Genomic DNA, 21,399 nt, shown 5'->3' on the forward strand with positions numbered 1-21,399 from the left:
TGCCTGGCCACTAGGCCGCACTGGGCTGGCCTCTGCCTATCAAGAATGAGGGGCTGTGCAGGAAGGGGAACCAAGGTCAAGTGCAAGGCAGCGTGAGCAGGCCTGGCAAAAACAGCCATCTGGCCTGGCAGATCCAGAGATCCCCATGTACACTCAGCCCCGGCTCCCCTTTCTACCCTGCCCGCTCTCCCTAACCTCCCCTACCCCCAGCCTCTGTCCCAGCCAATCTGTCTCTTTCACTTGCCCGAGCGCAGCAGCAACGGGTAAGCCTCTGCTTCTTTTCCTTTGCTCACTCTGACAATACCTTTGCTCTAGTAGACAATACCTTCTTCCTTTATTACTATCCGTCTGGCCCTCACCCATCCTTTATAACCGATCCCCTCAATGAAGCACCTGCATTCACCCCACAAGCGTTCAGTGAGTGTCCCCTAAATGCCAGGGCCTGTACTATGTGCTTTGTCTCCTTTACTGAGGAACCTCACAGGAACCTTGCAACGTTGGTGACATTATTCCCATTTTATAGACGAAGAAGTTAAGGCTCTAAGAGATAAGCTGCCTGTGGAAACAAATGAGGCCCAATTTACACAACTAGAGTATCTACCATGGGGTTAGGGCTCAAGCTTTCTGCCCCCTTCCCCTAGGACCTAAGTATTCCCAGTTCCATTCTAGCACAAAAGCTGAGCCACTGCCTGGGTGGCTCAGTTGTTTAAGCATCTGACTCCTGATTTCAGCCCAGGTCACCATCTCACGGTTCTTAAAAAAATTTTTTTTTTTAAATGTTTATTTATTTTTGAGAGAGAGAGAGAGAGAGAGAGAGTAGGGGAGGGGCAGAGAGAGAGGGAAACACAGAATCCGAAGCAGGCTCCAGGCTCCGAGCCGTCAGCACAGAGCCCGACACGGGGCTCGAACTTACAGACCGTGAGATCATGACCTGAGCCGAAGTCGGACGCTTAACCAACTGAGCCACCCAGGCACCCCTCTCACGGTTCTTGAGATCGAGCCCCGTGTCCAGCTCCATGCTGACATCAAGGAGCCTGCTTGGGATTCTCTCTTTCCCCCTCTCTCTACCCCGCCTCTGCTCTCTCTCTCTCAAAAATAAATAAACATAAAAAAAAAAAAATCTTGTTGGCAGAAGTACCTGGAATATCAAGGAACTGAGCAGGATTTTACCCATGTGTCTATTACTGCTTCTATTTTACTCACAGGGTTGGCCCACTGTTCACAATAATTTCTTAGCCTGGGTAGGCAGGAAGCACAAGAGCCAAAAATGAGGGATCTCCGGTAAAGGCGGAATCAGCAATACGCTGGACAGAGTTCTAGTCGAGTTACACCACCGGGATGTCAGGACTTTCAACCGGATTAGTTGTAACAGGCCATTTCATTTTCTTAAAACAACCACAACAAAACCCCCACATAAATACATACACATGGAAACAAGAATTCCAGGAAAGACGGCGCTACCTTCACTGAAATAGTCCCCGAGGGATGTGCTTTGGCAAGCAGAAACGTAAGCCAGAGAAATGAGATACAAGAAACAATGGAAGATGCAGGAATCCGTATGACACGTGGCTCAATTAAATTAACAATGGAATTAAAAAAAAAAATGTTTAGGGGCGCCTGGGTGGCTCAGTCAGTGGCACAGGTCATGATCTCACGGTTCAGGGGTTCGAGCCCCACGTCGGGGTCTGTGCTGACGGCTCGGAGCTTGGAGCCTGCTTCGGAGTCTGTGTCTCCCTCTCCCTCTGCTCCTCACCTGCTCGCACTCTTATTCTCTTTCTCTCTCAAAAATAAATAAAAACATTTTAAAAAATTAAAAAAAGAAAGAAAGAAAATTCCAATACAACATGGTCACGCAATGAGCCACACAGACACACAGCAGATGTAATGGGGACACGCGGAGGGGCACCTGGCCCAGCCTGGTGTGTGTCAGGAGGGGCTCCCTAAAGCCCTCGGGCTACATCTCAAGGGGCGAGCAATAGTTGCCCAAGGAAAAGGAGAAGGTATTGCAGGTGGAGGGAATGGCAAAAGTTGAGGTGAGTCTAGAAGGAGCCGCAAACAGCTCAAAGTTGCTGGTGGGCAAAGCTGAGGCCCGGGAGCCCCAAGAGAGGAGTTTGCAGATGGGGTCTGGGTACCAGATCACGGAAACGTGTTTGGTCCCGATGCAACTGCAGGGGCTAATTCTTAGCCAGAGGGGTAGAATTCAGAGGCAGAGTTCTAGAAGATGGAAGAACCCACAGGGTAAGGGTAGGGGCAGATGGGGGTGGGGGTGGGGAGGGGGGTGGACGTGGGCGTTTAAATGTGAACTGCGCGCTCAGGACAGAACCCCCACCCCACCTCCCAGCACCCTATCTCCCGCCAGGGCTGACAGCATTTAAAGCCGCAGGCCTGGGGGAGGCTGGCTTAACTCCCTCCCTCAGGCGGAGAGGCTGAGCCAGCTCTGGGACCTAGAGACACATCTGAGGAAGGAGGAAGGAGCACTCTGAGTTGAGACTCAGCCGGAGTCTCCAAACCGGCCTCACGCGCCAGCTTGAGGCCTGCTTCCCAGGAGGGCAGTTTCCGCCTAAGCGTCTCCCATTAAGGAGGACAGGAAATGTGAACGCACATCAATCATTAAAATCTCACCGATCAATCGTAAAATAAAAACCTGACATGCCCGCAAAACCTCGGTCTCGCCAAGGCCACGGGTCAAACTGCCGGGGTAAACACAATGTATGGAATGAAATTTCCGACTGTCCCCCGACTGCCACTACACGGCCGCCGACGCCGGCTGGCCCCGCACGTGCAGAAACACTGTGGTCCGTAGGCCCCTTCAGGTGGTCGAGGCAACCACCTCGTGTCTGTTCACTTCCACCTTCTCCCAGACCTCCTCCCATCCCAAGCTAATCTCAAAACATCACATCCTTAACGTAACCTCAGGTTCAGAGATATCCGTTGGCTGGGCACTGCTTCTGGGCCCAGTATCAATTCTGTGGTCCATAATCTGTCCGACCACTATCTCCCTAAAAACACAGGGTTTGGCTCTGGCCAGTCTGGTCTCTCCACACCCCACTTGCATGGGACTCAAATCGACAGGTCCCTGTGTGTATTATGTCCTTGTGTGGGTCACCGTGGACATCCTGCTTTTCCTTCACGGACCAAGCTCGCGACGTACGCCTCCAGGAAGTCCCTCCCAACGGTTTTATCGCACTAACCATCTCCATTTCCGACTGCTTATGGCACCGGCTCTCCTCACCATCTCCCTGGCCCTTAATCACACCCTCACCTTCTTCTTCTTTTTTTTTTTTTTAAGTTTATTTATTTTGAGAGAGACAGAGACAGTGCAAGCAGGGCAGGGGCAGAGAGAGAGGGAGAGAGGGAAAATCCCAAGCAGGCTTGGCGTGGGCCTGATGCGGGGCTCGAACCCACGAAACTGTGAGATCATGACCTGGGCAGAAATCAGGAGTTGGATGATTAACCCACGGAGCCACCCAGGCAGGCGTCCCACACTCTCACACTCTTTACTCATCAAATGAAATAATGCAGATGAAACACTCTGGAAATGAGAAACCCTTACACCAAGAGAAGACAGCCATTTCTCGTGCACACAACTCAGAGAATTGTGTCTAGGTATGGAGCAAACAGAAATATGGAAAATCAGAGACACTCAGGGTGTTTTATGATAAAACTGGAACAAAAGGGTCTAATGACAGGGGGAGGATAATTATTAAATAAATGATGGCACAGCCATTAATAACGTTTACAAATAGTTTTTAACTATATGGAAAAATGCCAATGGAACACAGAAGTAACAGAGAAAGGATTCAGAATTATATCTAAAGTATGACCCCGCCTAGCATGTGTCCGTCCGCGTATTACATCAACCTTTATGAAAATGCAGACACTTAGCGTAGACACGCGGCAACAGCTCTCTCTTGGGGTTTAGTGGTGTTTTGATTTTTTTTAAACTTTTTTAATTTTTCCACTTTTTTTCAACCATCATGTATTACTTTTCTGTTTTCATTTTTTTTAATTAAAAAAAAATTTTAAGTTGATTTATTTCTTTCAAGAGAGACAGAGAGAGTGAGTGGGGGAGGGACAGAGAGAGAGAGAGAGAGAGAGACCCCAAGCAGGGGATTGAACTCACAAACTGTGAGACCATGACCTGAGCTGAAACCAAGAGTTGGACGCTTAACCGACGGAGCCAGCAGTCGCCCCTCTGTTTTCATTTCTTAACAGATGTTTCCAAGTCATTAAAAAAAAAAAAAAAAAAAAAAAAGGAAAGATATACAGTGAAAAGTGTAAGTCCTTCTCACCCTTCCCCCATCCCTCTGAGGGGATCCCAGTTAGTGGTTTCTTGTCTGTCCCACCAGAGATGTCCTCTGGGGAGTATTACTTTGTATAACAAAAACAAGCTATGACTAGAAAAGGGTCTCTTGGTATGGGATAAGAATTTAAGAGGCATTCTGGCCCATGTTTGTGAGGGGGACTTCATAAATACGTGATGGCTGCCTCCTGCCCCCAGTGGAAACCTCACCAGAATCTCGGTGGTCGGTCAGTGAGTTCTGGGAGCACGGCTACTAACACAGAAGGCTGGAGACGGGCAAGCCCGTCCTTCTGGTTTTGGTTTTCATTCTCTCTTTCTTGTTTCCCGCTGGGGACTGTGGGTTTTATCAGTTATGACTCAAGCAGTAGAAGGTGGCCCTGTCAGACGTCCTCAGCTCTGATGACCCCTGCTTCCCTGCTTTTATTTATAGTCATGGGAGACAAGCGTTGCAGTAGCTGAGGCTGTGTTAGTGCTGGATGGAAGAAACACTTGTGCCCACAAGTGGCCCCACAGACAATGGGACAGACAGCGGCCCTGGACCAGACAGAAAGCCACCAGCCCCTCCTTCCCTGCTTACGTCAAGGGTGGGACCTGAGGGGTGGTCTCAGTCTGGGAAACCCAAAGAAGGCAAGTTGTTCTGGCTAATCTCTCCTACCTTCCTGATGTAATATCTGACCCGGTTTCTTTTTCTTTTTCTTTTTCATCTATATTTTGTTTTCAAATACAAAAGTAATACTTGTTCACTGTGAAAATTTCAACCATACAAAGTATATAGAGAAAGAAAGGAAGAAAGCAAGAAAGCAAGAAAGCAAGTTTTGCCCCATTCCCTCCTCCCTACAATGTAAGAAACCCTTAAATTTGGTATAAATCCTTCTAGGTCCATTAGCATTCATGTACAAACATAGAGTTTGGGACTGGTTTTAAAAGAAACACAGGCTTATACATACACAATATTCTAATTTTTTTAACGTTTATTAATTTTTGAGAGACAGAGCGTGAGCTGGGGGAGGGGAAGAGAGAGAGGGAAGAATCCAAACCAGGGTCCAGGCTCTGAGCTGTCAGCACAGAGCCTGATGTGGGGCTCGAACCCACAACTGTGAGATTATGACCTGAGCCAAAGTCGGATGCTTGACTGACTGAGCCACCCAGGCGCCCCTACATACATAATATTGTACAAGTCACATCTTTCACTTAACAATAGATAGATTATGGATACGGTTACATTTCAGTGTATGTTAGATCTCTCATTTTTTAAAAAAATTTTTTTGATGTTTACTTTTGAGAGAGACAGAGACAGAATGCAAGTAGGTTGGGGCAGAGAGAGAGGGAGGCACAGAATCTGAAGCAGACTCCAGGCTTCTGAGCTGTCAGCACAGAGCCCGACGTGGGGCTCGAACTCACGAGCTGTGAGATCATGACCTGAGCTGAAGTCGGACGCTCAACCGACTGAGCCACCCAGGCGCCCCTCTCTCATTTTTTTTAACGGCTCCATAAGATTCTATGGTATAAATATACCACCATTTCTTCATCTATTCTTCTATGGATGGACTTGCACATCGTTCCCAACTTTTCACTCTTGTAAGTAATACCGCAAAAAACCCAAAAACCGAAAAACAAAACCACTCCCCCTGCAACCGTTTATTTACTTCTTTGTGCACTTGTATAGGTTAATTCTGGGTGGTAAATATCTGGGGCTGGAATTTCTGGGTGACCCTTTTCATCGTGGGCTTGCTCTTTTCTCATTTCTACGTGTCAGAAAAGTAGGCAGCATCGGTCAGTCCGGGACAGGTGGGTTCCCAAACGTTATATCAGCTATTTACTAGAAAGATGCTATCCTTGCCTTCAAGGTGCTTATAATCTAGTTGGTGAGAATGGATGGCTGGATAAATAAATGATAAAGCAATCACACAACGATCTTGGGATCAGAGGGCCTTTGGAGGTCATTTATTCCAAGGTATCACTTAATAATCCTGAGGACGGCCATTTCAGCTACATTCACAGGATGGCCTTGGAGTCAAAAGATCCGAGTTTGAACTGGAGCCTCTACCACTCTGGTGTGTGACCAGGTGCAGATCACTTACTCTGAGACTCGGATGTCTCATCTGTAGAACAGGGATGCTCAAACTAAAACAACAGGATTTTACAGGCCAATTAAACGCAAGAAGCAATCTCTAAATGCCCAATACTGTGTCTGGAATAAGCGGGTGCTCTATAAACGTGAGCAAAGCCTCCAGTCAGAAGGAAGCTGTCCCAAGATGAGCAGGCCCCTCTGGGCCTGGAAGTACCAGTTGTCTGAAAGTCCTTGCCTCTGCAGCGCTGAAATCTACCTTGCAAAGCCTCTAGCCAGCAGCCTTAGTATCAGGAGGAAGGTCTGGAACAGATGCTGTCAGAATAGGAGGGGAGAATCCTGAGACCACACGGCAGAAGCAGTCAGCCAGGAAAGGCCAACCTACCAGGGGGAAGTTCTTTGAAGTGCATTCGAAACGTGCCTTCCAGCTTTTTTCTCTGCTGGCCGTGCCTCAGCTCTGGATGCACTAAGGAACGAGCTGTGGGCGGTGCGTGATGAACCCGGGACCCAGAATTCCTGGGCAGCTCACGCTGAAATTAGCCGTCCTGTGGACATCTTCAAGTGTTTTCAACAAGCTGCTGCTATGTGTATACACATTAATTACACGCCGGTTGTCAATAATAATAAAAATAATAACGGCAGCTATTATTACATGCTACCTATCAGGTAACGCACGTACTATTTCTTGGGCCCTCACAGTAACGCTGTGAACAAGGCGCTAATATTGTCCCCTTTATGTGGGGGAAGACACTGAGGCTCAGGGGGTCAAGAGATCAGTGTAAGGCTACTCTGCAAGGAAGTGGCAGAAGCGGGATTTGTACACAGGACTCTTATGTCAAAAAGTACATACTCTTAACCATGATGCCCTATTTTCAAATGATCTAAGCTTTAAGAATTGGGGGGCGCCTGGGTGGCTCAGTCGGTTAAGCGGCCGACTTCGGCTCAGGTCACGATCTCATGGTCCGTGAGTTCGAGCCTCGTGTCGGGCTCTGTGCTAACAGCTCAGAGCCTGGAGCCTGCTTCAGATTCTGTGTCTCCCTCTCTCTCTGACCCTCCCCTGTTCATGCTCTGTCTCTCTCTATCTCAAAAATAAATAAACATTAAAAAAAAAAAAAAAGAATTGAGACCCCCCCCCCCTCCCCCGCCCCCCCCCCACACACAGAAGCAGCCACAAGCCAAAGGTCTGTTAGTGAGAAACCCAGGGACTGACCCAGGAGGAAGCATCTCAATTAGGGAGCATAAACGCAGTTGGCTGACGTTCTGGAAAGAAGACACTTGAAACGGTGATGGGGGAGCAAGACATGTGGCAGGCTTGTGTTCGTTCCCTAGCCCACCCACGCCCAGCGCAGGTATCAGCTAATACATACCTGGGCCCGTCACAAGGACCCATTCTATGACAAAGTTCAAATCTGCTATCCACTTTATGTTTTTAAATGTTTATTTATTGAGAGAGAGACAAAGAGAGAGAAAGAGAGAGACAGAGAGAGGGAGAGAATCTCAAGCAGGCTCTGCGCTCAGCACAGAGCCAGACGCGGGGCTCGAACCCACGAACCGTGAGATCGTGACCTGAGCCAAAATCAAGCGACTGAGCCACCCAGGTGCTCCAGCCATTCATTTGAGAAAACCTGGCTCCAGGCTATTTTGCTTTGGTTGTTGTTATTGGTTTGGTTGTTTGGTTATTTTTGTGGTTGTTGTTGAAGGGGGGTCGGGGACAGAGGGAGCAGGAAAGAGAACCTCAAGCCAACCCCAGGGAGGGGCCCTGACCTGAGCCAAAAAATCAAGAGTGGATCACTTAACCCAATGAGCCACCCAGGCGCCCCTAGGTTGTTTTTTTTTTTTAACAGCTACCGTCTTCATAAACATGGCCAGTACCTTGTCCTCCGGGCCCCTGATAAAGAACATTGTAGACACTTCAAAAGAAGTGTTACAATGGCATTTTCAATTCAACTTTTGAATCCTTTGCAGGAGGAGAGCCAATGGCGGATTGAAGAGGTCACTGGGGCCTCACTGACCCACACAGACAATTATGGAATTGGTATGCAGGAGAACGTTGGGGGAGGGGAGTAGTATTGAAGGGGAAAAAAAAAAAAAAAACCCCAACCACACGCATGCCTCATTTTCTACACTAAACTGGCAAGGAATTTTTAATGTATGTTGTGTAAAAAAAATTTCAAGTGTGTTCTGTGGGGGGTATTTTGTGTATTTAAACATTTTGATTAAGGGGGCCTGCAGGGGATACCATTCGGTAATGATCAATTTCCAAAGATTACAGTGCCATAAACTGCCCCCGACACCAGAATCATGCCAAACACAATCAGCTTTCTTTTGATGAGTCAAAATGCACTTCTGGATCTTGCCAAGCCTTGACGTCATCATTACAAGCAACATTTGGTTGTGAAAAACAGCTCTCCTTGTTTAACCTTTTGAATTGGATTCTGAGCAAGGGAGCAGTTCCCTGGGCTACGGTTAATCCCACTGAAATACAACCACTTATTCCCCTCCTCTCTGGGTTTGTCTCTGGTCTTCCCAAGTGGCACTGGCTTCGAGCAGGGTCTACCTGTAATTCAGAGCAGATGGAGAAAGACAGGCTCAGCCTCCCTGTAAGGGAGGAGGCTCCAAGTTCGTTGTAGTCACTGGTGACTGGTTTTGAAATTGAGGAACTAGTTTGAGGAACCTTAGAATAAACAAGAAACCCAAACAACTCGGCTTTCCACAGAAGACTTCCAACGTGCGGGGGTTAATGGAAGGAAGCACCGTGGCAGTGGAACCCTGCCCATGGCTTCATTTCAGATGCTGCCATACCATACCCTTTGGCCGACTGGCCTGAGTGACGACTTGAGGACGTGAGCAGCAAAGGTGACTTTGACACGTCCCTGTATAATACAGTCCTTTATAATACAGTCGCATTCTTGCCCTCCTCTGGGAAGAGAAGAAAGGCTTGGGACCTGTGGGATAACGGGGAATATTCCAGAGGCTCTCAGAGTAATCCTTGGTAAAGGAGGGGAAACCGTGAATAGCCTGTGGCTCTCTCAGGCCGTCAGGGCCTAGAAGGAGGAATATGGATGCTATTCTTGTACTTTCACTTGACCACAAATACTTAGCCAGTGGTTCCCATTCTCCAGGTGCCGTGCTGGCCAAAAGATGCCATGGTGACCAAGACAGACAAGGTCCTTGCCCTCATGAGGCTTTCACCGTCGTAACCCTGGAAAGGCTCTTCTGGAATGCTGAACTTGGTTATTAAGAAGCACTGTCATGGGTCAGGCTTTGAATCATCTGCCTACGAGCCTGTGTCGGAGTGGCACCAAGCACATGGGCTTGGTCACTGTGTCACCGCCTTCTCTATTCCAGCCTGGAAGGCTGGGGTAAGTCAGCCACGTCTTTAATGGCTGGCTCCCTGTGGTCTGCTTCTGCTCTGAGGCATGTGCAAGCACACATTTCTCCTGACTGCCATACGCCTCTGCAACTATGCTCCTTTCTCCCAGAGTGCTGAGGTTTCCAGATTGTTCTCAAGCTCCTTTTCCAGGCTGACAAGTGGTACAAGAGCCCAAGATGAGAAATGCTGAGGGTGTTCCCATCCGGACACCTGCAGGATGGGAGGTGGCGCTCCTTGCCTCGGAGGAGCTGTGTGTGTGACCGTACCGGGCCCCGCAGGACAAGGAGGGTCCCCGGGCCACCACGTCTTCCTGGCTCCTCTCCAGCCTCCTCAGTCACGGTTCATTATTTAGCACCTGCAAGGTCTGTCTCCTCCCGCCCCATCCCCACCACAGTGAGCTCCTCGAGGGCAGCACCTCAGTCAGTTATCCTCGTTTCTATATTCTAGCACCTGCCAGAGCCTACAACCGTGACATTCTTGGCAAGCACTCACCGAAAGGGTGACTGATGTGCTCCTGAAGAATAACCTGGTGCCTCGGCTCCAAGAGTCTGGCCAGCCTAGTGTCTGAGTGTCCAGACCGGCCATTCATTCGGTGAGCCGGAAGGGGCAGAGACAGCTCCCTATACCAGGGGTCACAGCACGGTGCTTATATTCTTTCTTTTTTTCTTTAAAAGTTTTTAATGTTTATTTATTTTTGACAGAGAGAGAGACAGAGTGCGAGCAGGGAGGGGCAGAGAGAGAGGGAGACACAGAATCCGAAGCAGGCTCCAGGCTCCGAGCTGTCAGCACAGAGCCCGATGCAGGGGCTCGAAGCCATGAACTGTGAGATCGTGACCTGAGCTGAAGTCGGACGCTTAACTGACTGAGCCACGCAGGTGCCCCAGCACGGTGCCTGTATTCTGACTATACGGGGGTACAAGGAGGTGTCATGCAAGCTGGGTCCTGAGCCGCCCTTGTCCCCTTTCCTAAATGCTGACCTTGAAGACCCAATGATTTCCAAGTCTTTGAGACGGTGACCCTTCTGAACTAGACAACATCCATCTGGGCTCCGATGTGTGCACATATGCTCGCTAGGAGGTAGTACATACACAAATCTCCGCCTTTTACATTTATCTCTGTAAAGCTATTCCTGTCTCTCAAAGTACAGCACCTACCAGCTGGGACTATTGAGCATGGGCTCAAGAAGCCTGGTTCATCCAACTCACTTCTGGGGCCAAAGAAGTCCATTTCTAATCTTAATGGGTAATGACATCCTCATCTGAGGCTGGCTAAGGCCCCCTTTCCTCCTACCCCTCCCACCCCAGGTCATCCCTGGTATTGACCAGCAGACCTAGGAGTACTGGCAAATTCTGGCCCAGTAAAAGGACACATCAATGAGAGCATCAGGTGGGTGGTTAATCGCAGACACAACGGCTCTTTGCACTTACAGGGGCCACCATCCCGATCCGACATCATGCTCTGCCCATGAGGAAGAGCTTCTTTGCTCAGAGTTGCTGGAGGCATCCAGCTGGAATGACATCCGACTGCTCTGGCTTTCCAGGCCACCTGCATGCCACGGGCGACATGTCTCTTCTTCACGGCGGAAAGATACAGAAGGGCTTCTTGGTGCCCCATGGCTTTGTCCCCTCGCAATCAGTCATTAATAGTAACTGAACACCCACTTTGGGTAAGATACTGCTTGGGGAGGTAGGAAGGTACCTGAAAGGTGCAAGCAACCTTTGAGACTTCTGGGTAACCCTGCCCAGACTTGTATTTTCTTATCAACCTTGACCTCCTTTTGGTTACACAAACTTCGTGGTATAAGAGAGTATCAAATGAATAGCTTTCTGTTGACTTTTTCTTAGACCCACAGCAGCTGCCGTTCTGGCTCCACCCCTCCCAGGTCTGGCAGAGCTTGCAGAAAGGCTGAGAGGCATGGGGCCAAGGTGGGGGAATAAAGGAGGAACTAGTGAAAAAGTACAATTCCTACCCGGGGAGCAGTTCCTCTGTTCTGTGGTCGCAGCACCGCATAGTGAAAAGAGCCTGGGCTTTAGTTCAGATACTGCCATTAACTGGCCGCGTGGCCTTAGGCAACTCTGCTTCCTTGGGCCACAGTTTTCTCTTTTGTAAAACGGGGGAGAATGTAGGGCGCCTGGGTGGCTCAGTCGGTTAAGTGTCCGACTCTTGGTTTTGGATCAGGTCATGATCTCCCAGTTCGTGAGCTGGAGCCCTGAATCGGGCTCTAAGCTGACAGTACAGAGCCTGCTTGGGATTCTCTCTCTCCGCCCCTCCCCTGCTTGCGTGCTTTCTCTCTGTCAAAAATAAATAAATAAACTTTAAGAAAAATAGGGGAGGGGTGCCTGGATGGCTCTGTCGGTTACGCATCTGACTCTCGGTTTCAGCTCAGCTCATGATCTCACGGTTCACGGGTTGGAGCCCCGCATCAGGCTCCGTGCTGACAGCGAGAAGCCTGCTTGGAGTTCTCTCTCTGCGCGCCCCACCCCCCCCCCCCCCCCCGCCCCCGGTTGCTTGCTCTCTCTTTCTCCAAATGAATAAATAAAAATAAAAATCATTTTTTTTTAAATAAAGAAAAATAGGGGAGAATGTAAATGATAACGATCATTTCTAGGCTGTAATTCTAATAGCTCTTTCTTGACACAGTGGTTGAGGCCTAAAGGTCACTTAGCCATGCCTGCTTGAAGTGAGGGCTGGCTAGTTCGGATGGATGGGGTGTGCATATGGGGCTGAGGTGGAGTCTGCGACCACTTGCAAGGTAATGCTAGCGTTTCCCCCAAAGGCTTCAATAAAGTCAAGGCCACTTTGAGGCTAACCGTGGACATTGCCTACAGATGTCCCTGATCAGCAGTCAGGCTGAACACTAACCACACTGGTCTAGAACAGAGTCTGAACAAACCTTGTCTTGATGGACCCCTGGTCGTGGCCTTAGTGCTGAGAGGGTGAACAGAAGCCACAGGAACCAGACACTGGCTGGCAGGGGTGTCTCAGGACTTTCCTCTGCTCCTTCTTTCTGGGCCCAAACGCTGGTCCCGGAAGTGTCGACAACTGAGGTGGCGGTGGGCTTGGAATGACAGTGTTCTGAAGTCCAGGGTTGAATCTAGCCTTCTTGATCACCGCAGCTCTTTAGAGCCTTCCAACTCAGGTGGCAAAAAGAGAGGCAGGTAGAAAAGGGTTCCCCAAAAGGTCTTTCACACCAAAGTATGGTTTGCATCTCTCTGCTCTTTGCCAAGGGGTTTCCCAGCTCCCTGGAGCCAAAGCTCCCCTCCAGCTTCTTTGCTGACTGTCACTGGAAGTGGGCCATTTTCCACCCTCAAGGTGGCTGGACTCAGGAGTGCAGTGACACTGCTGATCTGGGCTCTGTGCCTTGTTCACATGACCCCCCCCAACCCTTCCCCCCCACCCCGCCCCAGCCAGGGGATCCATCTATCTGTCGGTTGGCAAGCCTTGGCTCCAACCCCTGCCTCCAAAGCCCTTCTGCTGAAATGAAAGTGATTTCTGACAGAGAGCTGTCTCTTCTTCTTTTATAAAGTATATATATATATATATATATATATATATATATATACACATATACATATACATATATATACTTTTTTTTTTAGTAATCTCTACACCCAACGAGGGGCTCAAACTCATGACCCCAAGATCGAGAGTCGCACGCTCTTCCGACGGAGCCGGCCAGGTGCCCCGTGGCAGAGAGCTTCTCTGACAAGGTCTGCTCAAGACTTCCTCTGCGACTGTGCCGGGGAATAAGTCGCCTGTCACCTACACCCCTGCACGGGTGACTCACCTTCTGGAGAAAGTGCTCTGCTCACCTAAGCAAAGCTGCCTGGAAAATGACTAAGGCACCTATCAAATGCACTCTGTGGGGCCGACCAGTTAGTGAGCCGGGTCCAGACATGCTGCCTCTCACCTCCGGCCTGAAGTCAAGTGTGGGGCTACCACTCCGGGCCTGCTGGTTTCATTTTCATCTGAACTGAGCTCCACATGAGGCTTGACATCCGGTGATCTATTTTTTCTAAAAACTAGGTTCACTTTAGAAATGACTCTGGCCATGAAGGCAGCTTCCCCAAGAGAAAACAAAATGTTATTTAAAGGGAACGTCAGCCTGGTGGGAGCCTATATTTTTGTTTTGTATCAAGAAGAGGAAAAAAGAACTTAAAATGTAACGTGAAACTTTTTTCCCCCTTGGGTGACTTCTCATTCTTTAAATATTTATTTATTTCGAGAGGGAGAGAGAGCATGAACCGGGGAGGGACAGAGACAGAGAGGGAGAGAGAGAGAGATCCCAAGCAGGCTCCGAGATGTCAGTGCAGAGCCGGACACGGGGCTCGATCTCACCAACCGTGGGATCATGAGCCGAAACCAAGAGTTGGACGCTTAACCGACTGACCCAACCCAGGCGCCCTCTTTCTTCAGAACCAAAATTTCCCTTTGAGTCCCTCAAACAAAGAACAAGTCCTTGTTGACTTATGTTCTATACGGCATTTTCCTACTTTTCATCTCCATAGTTAAGGCGGGGACCCGCTACACCACATGGGGGACACAAGGGAGGCCTGGAAAGAAAGGCCCAGCCCTGCTTCTGGCTCAGAGTCCTGGGAGGGCCGAGGCTGGCCTAGGTCTAGGATCCCCCACTCTGATCGGGCAGAGCCTGGGCCTCTGTAGGCTCCTTTGGAGGGTGGTGAGGACAGTATCTAGTATAAGATGGGGAGAACGTGACAGCTAAAACCTCTGCCCAGAAGAAACATCCCCCGGAGGTCCTACTGAGAAAATGACTCTGCCCTGTCAGGCAGTCTGACCCTTCTTGACAGCATCTTCCAGAAGAAAAGGCAGCTACCACTACTGCTAAGCCACTGTGTCCTGCGGCTTATTATGTGCCAGGCACGGAGCTCAGCACTTTGCACAGGTGCTCTCATTTTCTACTCAAAACAACCCCGTGAAGTATTTCTGATCCCATGTATAGATGAGGCACCCAGTGCTTGGAGAAGCGAAGTGATTTGCCTGAGTCACACGGGCAGACCGTGGCAGAGCTGGACCTGACCCAGGTCTGTCTGACATGACAGCCCCAACCCCCACATTTGACCCCGGAGACACCACCAGACTTGCTCTACTGCTCAGGCCAAATCACCTGACCACTCGGCCCTAATTTCTGCCATCTGCAAAATGAAGACAAGTAGACTCATCCAGAGAACGTGCTAGTCCTCGGTCAGCCTTTTAGTAACGAGCAATTGTGAACAACCAATGCCACTCGATCGCTGTCAACGACACTCATTACTATTTTAGCATAAACAGAGAAACACAGCGGCTACCCCGGTGTAGTCACATTCAAAATTGGCATGTTCGGGGGGGAAAAAAAAGTTACTCATGAAACTTATCCTTTCATGAGTAAGTTAGTAGAAAAAGCAGTGAAACAGATGTTAAGAAACGTGTGTTTAGCTTCTGGGCATGACAGTGCTCTCCTGAAGAATCTTGTGTGCCCTATTTCTCCTTAGGAGGCTTCCCTTTCCTGATCTTCGGCCCTGCCTTTCTTGACAAAGTAGAAGTATAAAAAAAGTACAAAAAAAAATGGCTACAACGTGCCATTACTCTTCATGCCATATAATTTTAAGGGATTTAAAAGCCCTAAGACAGCAAGCGATTAAAAGCCCTAAGACAGCAAGCCGGGAGGAGGCTCCGTTCAACTAGAACACAAAGAAGGACACACGGGCCACCAAAGGGAAAATGGCTTTTCTCTGCAGTGCCACTCAGGTGTGGAAGACAAGCCCCGAACTAACGACCGTCCGCCCGACGTACGTCGATGTCTCACTCCGCTCGACTGCAATGTTCTACTACCCAGGCTGCCCTATGTTTAGCCTTCTATTTCTGATCTACTGCTTTCAACATTTCAGTCAGCACCACCAAGTAAATGCATAAGCCTTCACACGTGCATCACTGCTAACGCTCGCTCCACCCCCTTGAGAGGGCCCAGCCTCCACTCCTTGCCCTCCGAGTGGAGTCGCAGTGTGGTGTGCACAGGCCAGAGGGCCCGGCCTATCCTTCGAGTTCCCCAAATCCGCTGCCATGGAAGGGTCTCCCTTCCCGCCAATTTCACACCGGTGCCATCAAAAGTGCCCGTTGTGCTCAGATGTTTCCAGTTTAACTGAAATACTAAAATGGGGCAAACAGGAAGCATCAGACACAACTGCGGTAGTGACTTATTAATCACGAAAGCAGAATTTTAGTTGCATTTTAACCTTTTGCCAGGAAAAAAAAAAAACAGCTTTGAGATGATGGAAGCCTTTGGTACAAACAAGCTGCCTGTGAGAGTATCAAGCTGACTTATACTTTTCACGTAGGACTGATTCTGCTTCCACGATTTCTTAACTATCCTCCCGGAAAGAACATCTGTCAAGCCAACTGGTATGAATCTGTCAGCTCTTCATCAAGGCAGGCAGACCTGTTCGAAAAGCTCGTGTGCTGTCCACGGAGACAGGAAAAAAAATAGGAAATGAAAAGTGACTTCACGGGCCAAAGTGATAGAGCTCTCTTAAGGGGGTGCCAACGATGAAGAAAACAATGCTGGACGAAGCTTTGTCTTTCCCATCTCTACAGATCTCTCACCAGACCTTGGCCGGGATGAACTGTTACCATGAACCAAAAGGATCACAACAGTTGCCCGGAGTTGGACAACCAATCAGGGCCCAGCCTGCTTCTCAACATTAAATGATATATAAACACTCCAAGCAGATCACAAAGGAGTCAGTGTTCAACAGGAGAACCAAAATGAGGAACCAAACCTCCATCTGTTGAGGCGAAACGGCCAACCAGACATTTTTGTTTAATAGATGAAGGCTCATTTGGCAGGGTCTCTGTCTGTGGTGCCGCTCCCACAAACCCTACCAGACAATACCAGGGGCAAAAAACCCCCTTCAGAACGGCTCCTTATAATCTGAAAACAGTCAGAAGATGATCTGAAGGTTGGCAGCTTGTTGCTGTCTGATTTTACAACAGTGTTGGAACATACACCTGGGTACGTATTTCTAAAGTTACTTTTATTTTGAGACCTTCTGAGAAGTTCACCACACCCTTCAAAATAAATGAGGATGTCTTAAAGGTGTCAGAGAGAGGTCTGGCATCACCACACCCAAGGAACTGACTTTGACATCACTTAAAAAACACCAACAGTAAATCCGAATACATCGTAAGCAAGCCAAGCACCTGTCCTCTCACGGCAAGAGCATAAATACCACGCCAGACCTCTCCCTTCTTCCTGCAACCAAGTCCCATAACGTGGTCCTGGTCCAGGGGAAAGAACCCTGGTAAGACTCCAGTGGCCCAGGCCTCTCACCCTGAGTCCTGGCTAGAACGCATTAGGCAAAATGTATACTACCCACCCACCCCCACCCGCCCCAGGTGCCTCACCTATGAAACAGGACAATACCGTCTATGTCTTCCTGCAGATGTCTGAAGGAAAATGGAGGTTACAGGTATGAAGACACTAAGTAAAAAACACATCACTAATGTTAAGATACTATCTCCCTCTAATCTCTCAGAGACTATGTTTCTAGTCAAGCGGTTTTCAACATTTTTCCTGGAATGAACTTCAGACTGCTCTTCTGTAGCGGGCCCCATTTCTCACCGTTTAACTTCGTCGGCTTAGACGCCTTAATCAAGCCACTGGTGTTCACCGCCTCCAGTTAAAAATAATCCTGCCACTTCTACCACTGATTTCTGTACCTTTTCTCTGCTTATCCTCTGCTCCCCACACTACCTCCCCAGCACACCGTTCAAGACCGAAAGCAACAGTTTTAACTCTATTTAGGAGGGAAGCACTTCTGAAGTTGCCCAGCACCAAGGAGGCTTCTGGGGCAGGTGAGACTGCACTCTACAAGCGGCCTCTTTCTACCTGGTGCCTGGTGGGCTTCCAAGATGGGAACATTATACCGGACCCGGATAAAGTCCTGAGCGTAGCGGACATAAGAATCACAGAAGGGTCAGGGTGAGAAAGGATGCCGAGAGTGGCCAGCATTGCCCCACCGGGTGCCAAGGGCAAGCTACGCTCCTTCTCCCCGCTTCGGAGTGTGACCCGAGAACTTCCCAAGGGAAGGCCGAGGGTTTCACGGCCACAGCAGGTGAGAGGACGCACAGATCCGGGGCGCTTGTGCATCCGCCACCTTCCGTCCCGAGCCGAGGCGAACCCCCACCCTGCGGGCACCCAGGGAGAAGAGTAGGAGGGGCGGGCTCGGCGGCAGGGGAGGCTGAGCGCGGGGTCAATGGGGGCGTTGCGTTGGGGAAGGGGAAGCAGGGCGCCCCTATGCGCGCTCTCGGCGAGCGTGCGGCCTGCGGGGGTGCGAGACGAGAGCAGCGTGCGACCTTGGCCCTGGCAGCGTGGTGCGAAGCGAGCGCCGGCGGCCGGGCGCCGGGGGCTCGCGCGCGAGTGGATCCGACCGTCCGCGCCGCGGACCCCCACCATTCCGGGCGGCGGGCCAGGTCGCGGCCCGACCCCGGGCTGTGGGGCGATTCTTCCCCGCCGTTCCCTCGGCGCCCCGCTCGGAGTCCCGGGATCCCGTTCAGTCACTTACCGGCTGAGCGCCGATCTCCCCAACCAGCGAGTGTCGCGCTCCCCTCGCCCGCGGTCTCCCGCCGTCGGCCGCCGACCGCTGTGCTCCGGGACCACGGTCGCCCCGCCCCGGCCTCGGGCCCCGCCCCCCGCCACCGCCTCGGGCCCCTCCCCCCCTCCACCGCCTTCCAGGCCGCCCCCGGGGCCACGCCTCCCCCGGCGGCTGCAGATTTGTCCTGCTTCGCGCCTCCTTGCTTTGGCCGCACCTCCGCCTTTGGCCCCGCCCATTCCTCCAGTCTAACCAATGAGACGTCTCGCCCCGTCATACGGCCCCCCTAGCAACGATTGGCTAACAAGGCCTTGTTTCCAGAAATGGGCACTATTTCCGGACAGTGTTTATAGAGCAGAGATTGCCAGGCGGACAGATTGACAGAAGGCGGAGGCGGCCGGGGTGTTGGTACAACCGCACATGCGCGCTGGGCTTCTGGCAGTCTTTTTATGGGTTGCGTGCTTCTGGACATTACGGGAAGGAAGGGCGAGTGTGCGCATGCGTGGGCCCCCTAGGCCTCGGACTAAGGTTACCTTGGAGACGAGGAGGCGCTCTTGCTCCTGGATCTGGTCCTGCTTCCTCTTTGCAATTAGCCTCGGTGTGGTGGTTGGGGGGGGAGGGGGGAGCGGGGAGGAGTAGAAACACTTTTATTGAGCACTTACTGTGTGCCCCGCGCTGTAGACTCCCTGAGGACGAGTAAGACAGGTTCTGATGCCTTACCTTGAGAAGACTGGGGAGCCTAGGCCCTTCATGGGTCAGATCCAGGCCTGGATCTGGATCCAGGACGTGTTGAAATCCAGGCCTGAGGAGAGCTTGCTGATGGAGTGGTGCAACCCCTTTCTACGGCCAGGGAGCAGCGTGGTGAGAGCGCTGCGCGAGGCATCTCCTCGCTGGGTTTACAGGTTACAGAGCCAGAGAGAAGACTGGAACGTTACCTGTGCAAGAAAAGGACCTGGAATCTGAACATGCTCCAAGGTGTCAACAGTGCTTCTTTCTGAATGGGGAGTGGGGAGTGGTTAGGGAGGTAGGGGTATTTTTTTCTTTTCTAACCTTTGCCTATCTGTGTTTTCCAGTGTTTCCACCGTGAGCTTGTATTTTATTTGTAATAAAAAATTACAAACTTAAAAAAAAAGTTTGCAAAATAAAAGATACACCCCTATCCGGGCACCCCACCTCCTTCGGTGGTCCACAGCAGGCAGGTCTGGTAACTGGATCCAGTGGTGGGATTAGGAAGGCCCAATCTGAGATGTCTTGGGAAGCAAGGATCATGCCATCTCTGAAAGTGTTAGAACAAAGACCCCAGGAGCTGTCGTTTTCAGGCGGTCTGTGGTAGCTCAAAGCCTATTTTTGGAGGTCCGTGTTGTTGGGGGTTACCCGAAGCCAGGGGTCAAAAACTCGCAACCTAAGGGCCTCACCCACTCACTCAGGCCACAGATATGTTTTGTTTGGCTGGCGGAATGCTTTGTTTTGTTTTGTTTTTTTAAATTTAAATGCCTTAGAGCAGTTCCTCACAGCCTCTGCCTGTGTTGTCTTACACCCAGCCACTTAGCTTATGTCAGTCATCCTTGTCGCCCCTGAAGCATTTGAAGTTGTGGTCCTCAGTAATGCCCATGCTTTGGAGCTGGACGCCGTCTGCTGTATAATTGGTTCTGCCACTGGCCAGCTTGGGAGATGGCGGGCAAGAGAGAAGCTGGGGGCCCCTAAAATTCCTTCCAACCCCAGGGTTTTTCATTTCAGTCACTCTGGGAGAGGCAGAGCTTGGCCAGATGGTGGTTTACACCTTGGTATCTTGCCTCTCCCACCACCTATTTGCCTCTGGGCACACCACTTCTCAGGAAAGACGTGGGCACGGGCCCAGAGTCTGCAGACGCTCCCTGGCTTGCCATCGTTGCTATAAGACACCCAATGCCCACATACTTTGCCCAGCTCGCCTTGACACTTCTTTGGTCTGGGGTCCCCTGCATGTACCTACCCACCCCGTCAAGATGATCTGTCTTAGAATCTATCCACTAACCCTAGTGTGCGTTAGTGGGAGACAGTGACGGCTTGACCCCAAGTTGCAACTCCCATAAAGGAAATTCACATCAGGTTGCAGCGAGGAACAAACTGCTACAGACCAGTGAGGAGGGCATTTGGGACAAGCAGGGCTTCGTGGTTTCGGCCACCTTTCTCAGGCCTTTCCAAGCCCCGCTGTGTCCGGGGGGGCTGTGAAGTGAGGAACAACACAATACCCACTCCAAGTGAGCGCCTTGGAATCTCTGAGTCTTGAGATGCCTACATGTCTTGGAAGGAGAGCTTCAGGGTAAAATTATTTCCTCCCAGCCCAGCCAGTTAAGTCACAACAACCTGGAAAGCCTTCTAGCCTTGAGTCACTTGGGCAGCCCCAGCTCTGCTTTCAGTAAAAGAAATAGACATTTACAGGGTGACTCACACCTGGAGCAGGGAGCCAGGTTCTCAGCACTCAAGGATTTCCACATCCTACCCCAATGGTTCGGGTCTGGAAAAGGGGTAAACTGTGCTCTTCCAAAAAGACTAGCGACTTCTGTTTTTTTAAGACCTTGCAAAAACGGCACCAGACGCTTCTAAGTGCCTCGTGGGGTGACCTCCCTGAATAGTCACTCTGGCGTGGGCTTTCTCAACCTGGTGCTATTGACGTTTGGGGTTGCGTTGGATCACTTTTTTGTCGTGGAGGGCTCTCATGCGCGTCGTAGGATGTTAATGAGCACCTCTGTTCACCTCTGTTCACCACCCCCCTACATCCAGTTGTGACAACAAAAAATGTCTCCGGACATTGCCACGTGTCCCCAAGGAAGCAGAATTGCACCGCCCCCCTCCAGTTGAAGACACTTACAGTCTAACCCCATAGAGTAGGTACTATTATCATCAACCCTCTTTTACCGATGAGCAAACTGAGGCTCAGAGAGAAGTGACTTGCCCAAGGTCACTTTGCTATAACAGAAGAGCTGGGATTCAAACCAGGTGCGGCCCCAAGGCCCCTGTCCTCCTGCATGCAGGACTCTGCAAAAAGCCTTTGGGCTTCAAGGAGCGATTTGCCCATCAGTTCTGTAGA

General features: G+C 50.5%; 1 protein-coding gene across 1 annotated transcript in view; it reads right to left on the reverse strand.

Annotated features, from left to right (window-relative positions):
• MAP3K14 (mitogen-activated protein kinase kinase kinase 14) overlaps nt 1-18,421 on the reverse strand; it is a 43,878-nt gene extending 25,457 nt beyond the window's left edge. The window contains exon 1 of the mRNA XM_060645844.3: nt 18,303-18,421. The gene's annotated coding sequence lies outside the window, so the exon portion shown is untranslated. The remainder of the gene's footprint in view (nt 1-18,302) is intronic.
• Between the last annotated feature and the right edge of the window lie 2,978 nt (nt 18,422-21,399).

Source organism: Panthera onca, chromosome E1 (genome assembly GCF_046562875.1).
Source record: "Panthera onca isolate mPanOnc1 chromosome E1, mPanOnc1 haplotype 2, whole genome shotgun sequence".
Taxonomy (NCBI): domain Eukaryota; kingdom Metazoa; phylum Chordata; class Mammalia; order Carnivora; family Felidae; genus Panthera; species Panthera onca.